Source organism: Rattus rattus, chromosome 1 (genome assembly GCF_011064425.1).
Source record: "Rattus rattus isolate New Zealand chromosome 1, Rrattus_CSIRO_v1, whole genome shotgun sequence".
Taxonomy (NCBI): domain Eukaryota; kingdom Metazoa; phylum Chordata; class Mammalia; order Rodentia; family Muridae; genus Rattus; species Rattus rattus.
The window spans coordinates 70,347,894-70,358,509 of NC_046154.1; the positions used below are offsets into that span (position 1 = coordinate 70,347,894).

General features: G+C 44.7%; 1 pseudogene; it reads right to left on the bottom strand.

The window, feature by feature from the left end:
* Positions 1-9,085: 9,085 nt before the first annotated feature.
* On the bottom strand, positions 9,086-10,014 carry LOC116888123 (annotated as a pseudogene).
* Between the last annotated feature and the right edge of the window lie 602 nt (positions 10,015-10,616).

Here is a 10,616-nt window from a genome sequence, read left to right on the forward strand (position 1 = left end):
TTTGTAGTTTCGCGGGGCTCCGGGGCGGCGGGCGGTTGCGTGAGCTGTGTTTCAGAAACTACATCTCCCGGCAGGCTGGCTACGGCCTGGGCGAGGCTCGGTCGCTGTGGGCAGGGCTGGGTGCATTGTTCTCTTGGCTGGTCCGAGGGCGGTGCCGCTTGCTGGGTGCGGAGCTGACCTGGTACTGTGACCCACAATTACCTGAAGACTCAATCACTGGGCATTCTCTCAGAGTTTCCTCAAATCTGGTTCGTAGGGGCGGGACTTTTGCCCACTGGTGTTGCTTACCGCTCTGCTGTTCCTCCTGTGCTGTTCCTCTTATCCTAGAGCTACAGAGCCCTGGAGGACAAGGACCAGGGGCACTGAGATCGATTTGTCCAGAATCTTCTGAAAGGCCCGTGCGTGTTTGTATACGTGCTTTGCTGTATACCTGCGTGAGCTTTTCGAACGTCGGCTGTGCCTTACACACTATTCAGGAGTGTATTAAGATAGCTATGATGGAGGAGTACTAAGAAGAAGGCCCTAATTTCCTCTAGTCTTAAACTAATTGCTGTTTCAGAGTTATCAGGGAAATTGGAGCCCCTTCTTAGTCTCATTAATAAAAGAAGGTTTAAAAAACCAAAAAGAGTGAGACTTGGTATTGCATGTCTTTAATCTCGGCACTTGGGAGGCAGTAGATCACTATGAGTTCCTGGACAGTCTGGTCTACATGGTGGTACCTTGTCTGTAAGAAAACAAACAAAACAAACAAACAAATTTGACCCAGAAGAAAGCCTAAGGACATTTTTATTAGAGTTTAAGAGAGAAAACAACAGTGCGGACAAGCATCTTCCAGAAGAGCAAAGGTGGAAGAGAAAGAGAAGACAGCCAGACCCTTGGAGTTACATGTGGAGGTTAGACACATAGCCATGTGGCAGAAACTGGGGAGAAGTGGGGGCTGCTTCTGGAAAAAAAATAAAAATGCCCAGAGCATCATGAGAAATATGCCCAGGCTTTGACAAGTATCTGAAAAAAGAAAGAAAGAGGTGTAGAAAGTGAGGACATGACAGCTCCAAAAAGATGGTTGAGAAGAAAGAAGGCTTTCCTTGTAGACTTGAGGGAGAGTAGAGCTGAGGGCACCTCGAAGAGTCCAGAGCAGGGAGAGAGAGTAGTAAACATGACCAACAGACTGACGATAGCCATAAGAAGAGGGTGGTACCGGGTGGGGTGCTGGCTACTTCTATGTCAAGTTGACACAACCTAGAGTCATCCCAAGGGGAAACAAAATACCTCCAAACCTGCGTAAGATCTTGCTGTAGGCAAGTCTGTAGAGCATTTCCTTAATTAGTGATTGTTGGGGAATGGCCCAGCCCATAGTGTGTGTGTGTGTGTGTGTGTGTGTGTCTGTGTGTGTGTGTGTGTCTGTGTGTGTGTCTGTGTGTGTGTGCCTGTGTGTGTGTGTCTGTGTGTGTGTGTGTCTGTGTGTGTGTGTCTGTGTGTGTGTGTTTGTGTGTGTCTGTCTGTCTGTGTGTGTGTGTGTGTGTCTGTGTGTGTGTGTGTGTCTGTGTGTGTGTGTCTGTGTGTGTGTCTGAGTGTGTCTGTGTGTGTGTGTGGTCACCCCTGGTTTAGTGGTTATGAGTTCTATAAAAAAGCAAGCTGAGCAAACCGTGGGGAGTGAGCCAGTAAGAAGCACCCTTCCATGGCTCTGTATCAGCTCCTGCCTCTGGGTTCCTTCCGGACTTGCATTCTTTCCCTGACTTCCTTTGCAGGTGACCAAGTTGCTTTGGTCATGGTGTTTTATCACAGCAATAATAACCCTAAGACACAGGGGAAGAACAAAAGCGGACAGACAAGAGAATATGGGCAAAGGAGACCAAGGCACAGGGGAAATGGCAGGGCCTGTAGGAATGAGAAGTTTAGGATAGGGTTCAGGGCCTGGAAGTCAGCATGTACTCAGTTACAGATACCTTGAGACCCTGGGAGGGCCTGAAGGCCAATCTGTGCTTTGGTATGCTAATAAGCCCCACAGTTAGCCTTTTGTCCTGAGTTCCTTTTAGACCTACAGAAAGAAGTCCCTGATTTAAATTTGAACTGATCCAGTTTGAACTAAACTGGCCAGGAGAAGCAGCCACCACCCTCTATTGTTCTTTCCTTCCTGTTTTGAGGGTGAGGGGCATTCTTTAGTCCCTCCCTGAGCTAACCTGTTGGCAGGGCCTAGTTGGCAAAGGTTTTCCAAGATGGCTACCCCACTTCACATTCCTCTTAGCAGCACAAGAGGGTTCCAATTTCCGTAACCTTTCCAACGCAATGCCATCTGAATTTATCATCTCCATCTTAGCAAATGTGAAACAGCACCTCATTGCTCCTTTCCTTTGCATTTACCTAATGGCTAACAGCATTCGTCCAGCAAAGTTTTGTATGGTTTTGTCACTGGGAGATACAGTGCCTGTTCATAGACTTAGTCTCTTGGAGCAAAGAATTTAAAAATGGAGTCAGAATGAACCTCGAAAGCAATTGTCAATTCCCCAAACTCCAAGAGGCAGTCGAAACCAGAAATAAGCTCAAATCGGACCGTAAGAAGGTCTCTGGCAACTAGATAAAATCCAGCATTCCTCAGGAATTTTGAAGCCATTTCTGTCTGCCAAAGGAGTCACCAAAGGAGTCATTTCCCTTACTTCTGACAAAACGGACATCTGGCTCTCCAATTAGCATATACCAGTGTCAGCTCTCAGTACATCAAGGTCCACGCTACCCTCCAGGCTCCCTTACTTAGACATTTCCCTCCTTCTTTTTTTTTTTTTTTTTTTTTTTTTTTGTTTTTTTCGGAGCTGGGGACCGAACCCAGGGCCTTGCGCGCTTCCTAGGTAAGCGCCCACCGCTGAGCTAAATCCCCAGCCCATTTCCCTCCTTCTTGACTCTTCCTCCCCACAGCTACTCTCCCTACTACTTTGCTAGTCTCATGCTTTCTCTAGACTTCTGCTCCTGGAGTTATCACCATGTTTTCTCTGTTCTCTATGCTCTGCTATTCTCCCTTCTACCGAAGATAGCCCTGTCCCTGTCCAGCTGCTGGCCTTGTTCAGTCTACTTTCTCTGCTCTGAACTCCTTCAGCTGCTTCTGGCTGAAGGGAAGCTGCAGACCAAACCTGGACTTCTGCTGACTGTGAAAACTGGAATGCAGATCATGCAGAAAAGCTCACATACCTTAGATGGCAAAAAGTTTCTTCATTAGAAAAGAAAACCAAGAGGGGGTTGGGGATTTAGCTCAGTGGTAGAGCGCTTGCCTAGCAAGCGCAAGGCCCTGGGTTGGGTCCCCAGCTCCGGAAAAAAAAAGAAAAGAAAAGAAAACCAGGGGGTTAGAGAGATGTCTCAGTGGTTGGGAGCATTGACTGCTCTTCTAGAGGTCCTGAGTTCAAATCCCAGAAACCACAAGGTGGCTCACAAGCATCTGTAATGGGAATCTGATGCCCTCTTCTGGCGTGTCTGAAGACAATGACGGTGTACTTATATATAATAAGTAAATAAATAAATCTTTTTAAAAAAGAGAAAAGATCTTTCAAGGGGATATTCCCATTCTGTTTCGTTGTTGATTTTCTTGTTTGAGACAGGATTTCCCTACACAAATAGGATATGCTGGAGGTCTTGTTTCTTAAAAGCAGGACATGAACCAGGCATGGTGGCACATACCTTTAATCTCAGGGTCTGTAAGACTTGGTCCAGATCTCTCAACAGAGGGAGCTCTCACTCCAGATATACTCTTCAAGTAGAATTCTTTCATATTATCTGAAGGTACAGTAATATTTGTTTCAGAAATAGGGACCAGAGAAGTGGACAAAAGTGGGTGAGGGCAGGGTCAGAATGAGAAATGTCGGACATCCTGGGCCCTGTCAGTGTTTGCCCCCTGCTGAGCCTTGCTGATGCTTGTGGAAGCCTTTTGTTCCTAACAAAGGAGTATCCTGACCTTTCAGTTTGACACCTGGGCAGTAACATCTTTGAATCAATTTCTGTTTTTTGTTCCTGAGGGCATAAACCTGTTTTCCACTACTTCCTGGAATTTTCCACCTGGTGGACTTGGGGTATATATTCTGTGAACCTCAGTAAAGCTTTGATATTCTCGTAACATGAATGACCCGAGTATGTGTTTTTTCTTAAACCTCACAGGCCTACACCTGGTTCTCGGTACTGTGGCAGCGTGGGTGCCATCAGAGAAAAGCAGGGGAAAGTGTCACTTCAAGGTTCCTATTGGGAAGCTGCACCTTGAGAAGCTGCCGAGAAGACTGATGATGAACATCACTGGAAACTCCACATGTTCACCAGATGGGTTTAGTCAGTTGCTGTCCCTTCCTAGGAAGAGGCAGCAAAGACATCTTCTGGCCTTATAGCCTTATGGTAAAGAGGGTTGTGAAGCCTGGCAGTAGGACCAGATGATACCAGAACGAGGTGGAAAGAGCCCCACTTCCAGGATAGCTTTATTCCCTATAGTTCTTTGATCTAGCCTTTATCCTTAACTTGGAGGGAGGGACAAAAAACAAATAAACAAACAAACAAACAAACAAAACACAAAACAAATAAACCCAACCTCATGACCTCATATTTGTGGCTATTGGAACCAACCACTGTGTTGTGATCACGGTGTGGAATTCAGACTCAGCAGTTCTGAGTACTGGCACAAGGCAAGAAGGTCATGGAATGTTATCTGGCTCTTGATTTTCTAACTCTTATATGGTGGAGAGTTCTTGGGGCCACATCTAGAAATTTGGCAAGAATTTGACATTGGGCAAGGACAGGAAAGTAGGCTCAAGATGAGTACAGCTGAGGACTGTGTTCATTGCATTTTGTTGGGTCTTGTTAGGACTCTGAATACAGTAATCGTGGGACCTTTGTTTATGCTTTGTTTGTTTGTAAACTACTTTGTTTATGCCGTAGGACTGACCACATTCTTTGTATGTACCTAGAATGATAGAAAAGCAGACTGGAAAAAAATAAACTCACTTCAGTCTCAGCATTGGCTGGAGTCATGTTATCATTGCATTTTTTTTGTTTGTTTGTTTGTTTTGGTTTGGTTTTTTTTTTCTTTTTTTTCTCTTTTGGAGCTGGGGACTGAACACTTGCTAGGCAAGCGTTCTACCACTGAGCTAAATCCCCAACCCTGGAGTCATGTTATAATGTCTAATTATCTTTTTATTTTCAATCCCCACTCCCTCCCTTGAAATCCTGTAGACTGAGTGAGCTGGCTTGGTCATTTTATCAAAGAAAAGACCAACAGGTGAACGAGACTAGATACCCATGAGCCCTCTAAGTTTGCCTGTGAACTTTCTCAGTTATAATGGCCTCAAACAAGACAACCACATTCCACTCAACTGTGGTGGTGGTATACACCTTTATCCCAGCACTCAGGAGGCAGGGGCAGGCAGATCTTTGGATTTGAGGCCAGCCTGGCCTACAGAGTGAGTTCTGGAATAGCCAGGGGTACACTGAGAAACCCTGTCTCAAACCAAAATGACAAAATCAAACCAAAACAAATAAGACAGCTGTATTACCTACTGCAAGGCTCAGGGAATATCAGTGAAGAGGGACAGAGGAATGTAAGGGCAAGTCAGAACAGGAACTCAAGCAGTGAAGGATTCTGGAGGCATGAGCTGAGGCCATGGAGGAGTTCTGTTTACTGACTTTCTCAAGGCTTGCTCATCTTGTGTTCTTATAGATTCCAGGACCACCATCTCAAGGGACCTCCACCACGGATCACCGTTTAAGACAGTGTCCCATAGGCCTGTCTGTTTAAAGCCCAGATAGTCTGGAGGCTGGGTATTTTCTTAGTTGAGGTTCCCTCCCCTCAGATGACTAAAGTTTATGTACACTTGGCAAAAAAAAAAAAAAAAAAAAAAAAAAAAAAAAAAAGCCAGTATGGTTGTGAACTATCATGTTTTACACATGACCTGAACTTTCGGCTGGTGTGATTATCAGCAGAAGGCCTGCCACAAGATGGGACCCTTGACCATTCTAGTATGGTTGGAGTTGAGTATGGGAACTAGTTAGGAAAAAAAATTAAATCAGTGAGAGGGGGTGAGGGAGATGGGAATTAAGGACCCTAGGGGCTTTCACCAGCTTTACACCCACCTGCCTCAGGTCAAGCTAGGCCAGGTTCCAGCTTCCTGCCTTAGGTGGAGACTAGGCCAGGTTCCATTCTCCACCCCCAGGAGCATTCTTGAGTAGAAAATTCTCAGAATGTACTGACTGATGTTTGCTGGCCAATAGATTTAAAGGTTAATACTCCTAGCCATTAAGTTTGAAGTATAACCTTGCTGATGCAACCTGTGCCCCTAAAAAGTATAAAAACTGCTTGTAATAGCCATTTAGGGTCGCCTTCCAGTCACTCGCCTTGAGGACTAATTGAAGTCGATCCCAACTCCAGCTTTGGACCAGCCTCCATCTTAAGAGAAAAACAAAAGCCTGAGAACCTGACCTGCAGCTGAGTACCAGGGAGGACCCCATGGCTTGTTCTTGGCCCGTCCCCCAGAGTTACTCCCTAACAACAGTTAATCAAAGATTAGTCTGATTGTTTCAGGCTACATTCAGACCATTTGTTCATGGTCTTGCTTCAGAACACCCACCTGTGGGCTTATGATAGTCATTCTTAGACACTGGCCAGACTGGGTACCCCACCACCACCACTTACTCCCATTCCCTATCAAAGCTAGTCCTGCTGAGGGTTCAAGGCTGCCTCACTCTCCGGTCCTGCTGTGTGAGGATTGGGTTGGAGGAGAGCCCAACCCTGAGCTTGTAATAAAGAGACCCTAATGTGATTATATCAGAAACGGCTCCTTGATGGTCTTTTGGGGTTCAACAACAATTCCTGGCACGACGGTAGAAGACACCCACACTTTCTTCTGACTTTCATGAGTGTCTGTATGCATGCTCTGCACGTATATACATTCAGGCACACACACATGCATAAAGACATACACATGTGTATGTCCCTTTTTAAAAAGGTTATCTAAAACAATTCTCTGGCAAAGCACCGTTCAAGTAACTTTCTCATACACCTCTAAACATCAGGTAACTGCTCTTAAGTTTATATTTTCTTCTGCTGTTGTTATACTTGAGGATACAAAATGGAAACACATTGGCTTGGCATTTCTCCTGAAGCCAGAAGGGCATCTACTTTATGCCAAAGGGTAGTAGAGTCTATAGGAAGAGAATTGTATCGACAGGAAGCCAGCAAAGAGCCCATGGTTGTGAAGGCAGGTTAGCAGAGTAGTAATGGCCATTTCTGTAAGAAACAATGTAAAATAAAGCCACCCAGAAGCCTGGTATTAATTATAAGGAATTCTAACCAGCAGGTGGGAAACCTGACTCCAGGATTCTCCTCTCTTCTGAGCAATGTTTCTCTTACAGCTTGGATAACTAAATAGATAGATATTTGCATAATGATTCTATTTTCTAAATTGTCCTAAAATATCTTCACAGTTCTTTGTTCTCTTACCACAGACATCTCAGTTCCATGGCTATGTAAAAATAGGAATAGCTTTGACAAGAATTGTGCCCAACTTATTGTAAGACATTGAGATTTTAGATTAGCAGGGACAGGGAGAAAATGTGGTTAAAATTGCATAATCATAGAAAAAAATCAGAAAATAGTCTAGTTCTACTAAGTTATAGGGATGTTGATCTCTCTCTCTCTCTCTCTCTCTCTCTCTCTCTCTCTCTCTCTCTGTGTGTGTGTGTGTGTGTGTGTGTGTGTGTGTTTCATTCTCAAATCCAGAGAGCTCTTGGGCAGGTGCAGCCTGCTGGGAACCAAATTGGTTTAACAACGCTCTTGCACCCACAGTCCTGGGCTTACTGGGTTTGTTCTCTCATATTCTCCTCCCCTGCAATCTTCTGCTCTTATACAACATGGAATCCCTTACTGAATACTGACCCCTTGGTATCGAACTTTGCAGACTCTATAAAAGAGAGAAATAAAACCCCTTTAATTGACTAGTCCATTGTGTTCCCATGAGTTGGTGGCCTATCTTTATATGGCTGTCAGCCAGTAGCATTCAAATCCTTTATTTCACCACCATAATATCTGATTGTCAGACTCATGTCTCTCTGAATTAGACAATTCCCTGTTTGTTCCTAAGTTCATCCCTAAACTCCCTTGGTTTGACAGATGCCGCCCATGGGCTACTTACAATGTACTAACTTATGTTTTCGACCTGAATGTGGGACAATGATGCTATCACCTTGAAGAAGTAGGTGGGAAGCTGAAGCAAAACCATACAATGGGACTCAAATTGTAGGCTCAAAAATAGGGGCCAGGTAATAGGGTAGAGGAGACAGGTTGTAATCACTGTTGTCGGGTGTGACCCACAGATACTGTGTTTACTGCCTATGAAAAAGTGTGACCCTGTGTTCTCAACTGTTAGCTGGGGCAGGTGGCATCAGACTAGCAGGATATGTAAATATTTGTTATTTACTCAGCTGTCCCAAATCAAAGGCAAGCTCCCACGGTAAGGTCATGTAGTCCCCAGTGCCAACCGAATAAATAAGGAGTGTTGCTTTTGCATCATGGCTAAGACTAGGGCAGAAAGATCGATATTGACACAGAAGCAGGGACGGGCACAGAGCGGAGGTAAAGAAAGAGCCATGTGGCATGGTAGTGGCAGGGAAGTTGGGTTAAGTTAGAGGCTAGCTAGAAACTGCCCGAGCAAAAGGCCAACAACCTTAAACTATACAGAGAGACTCAGCATGTTGTTATTCTTTTTAAACTTCAGTCAGGACCCAGAAAGCCCTGCAATAAAGCGTGTCAGTAAGCAGCTGTATTTATAGCCTTAGGTTGATACCATAAGAAGTCTGTCATTCAATACTTACTGTAGGAGTTTCATTGGTGGCAGAAAACATTATAGAAATGCTCAATTCCAACGTAAAGGCGGCTACATACATTTGCATTTGAATATTTGTCTCTCTTTTGATCCCTTAGAGGTATACTGAGTTTGTTGGTGTGTTCTTCTGTATATGTGAAAATGTTTTGCTATCTAAAATGATACCCTATCTAGTTGAGATTTTCCATGAAAAACCTGCTGTACTGTCTTAGAGATCGAACCTATTTTTTTTAATTGGGCAGTGTTTTATTTTCCTTTACAATTTAATATATACTTCTTGATGACTGCACATGGAGTAAGGCTGATTGGTAGTTCAGAAAGATCACAGCGATGGTGTTTTCCTGACACTGTAGTCTTCCATAGTGAGTGGAATGACTTGTATGATGTCACTGTCAAACCAGCAAGACTGCATTTATGCACCCATCATTTTCAGGATTGTTGGTAACTTGAGCATACTTTCCCCAAATGACCTTGCCTCCTTGTGTCACAAGGCCCAGCTCGCTTACATTCACTTCAATGACTGTTCCTTTGGTGATCACACCCAGGGTTGTATATAATGGGGTGAGGGATTCTTTTTCACACCGAGTATAGGCAGGCAAAAGGTAGCTTTCAGCTCAGGGTGTGTGACATGGGCTTTTTTGAAAAGTAGACCCATTGGCCTAATGAACCTTTCATATTTAGGTGGTTTTCTTGTAAAACCATCACCAACAAAGCAGACTTTTGTAACCATTCTCTTCCATGCCTTCTTTTTTCTTTTTCCTGTTCGAATAACTTTCAATACTTCTGTTTCTCCTTGGGCACGAACTTTGGGTAGAGGGACCTCCCATTTTCCCGCCTTTTCTTTCCGCTTCTGCTTAATCATGTTGGAAAGTACTTTTGCTCTTGACTGCCCCTCTCTGTCCAGCAGGTAGGCAGGGACTGCTCCCTGTGGAGTCTTCTCCTCATCCTTCTGCTTGGTGTTTCTCTTCTCGTGCATCTTAATGGTCTTTTTCATTTGTATTTTCTCGGCATGGCGCTGTTTATGGTAGAGCTTAGCCTTCAGGCCGATCATTTTTTTTGCTTTCTTTGAACGTTCATGGGCCTCCCGACCTTCTTTCTTTCTCTTTTTCTCATGGTAGTCCAAACGGTATCCATATCGTTTTCGGTGCAATTCAATATATTCATTCTGTGGCATGATGACAGCCTCGAGGCAGCGGTCCTCGACCTCCCGGGTTCTAAAAACTTCTTTTTTTTTTTTTTTGGTTCTTTTTTTTTTTGGAGCTGGGGACCCGAACCCAGGGCCTTGCGCTTCCCTAGGTAGCGCTCACCACTGAGCTAAATCCCCAGCCCCTCTAAAAACTTCTTCTTTTTTTTTTTTTTATTAACTTGAATATTTCTTATATACATTTCGAGTGTTATTCCTTTCCGGTTTCGGCAAACATCCCCCCCCCTCCCCTTCCTTATGGGTGTTCCCCTCCCCACCCCTCCCCTATTGCCGCCCTCCCCCAACTGTCTAGTTCACTGGGGGTTCAGTCTTAGCAGGACCCAGGGCTTCCCCTTCCACTGGTGCTCTTACTAGGATATTCATTGCTACCTATGAGGTCAGAGTCCAGGGTCAGTCCATGTATAGTCTTTAGGTAGTGGCTTAGTCCCTGGAAGCTCTGGTTGCTTGGCATTGTTGTACATATGGGGTCTCGAGCCCCTTCAAGCTCTTCCAGTTCTTTCTCTGATTCCTTCAACGGGGGTCCTATTCTCAGTTCAGTGGTTTGCTGCTGACATTCGCCTCTGTATTTGCTG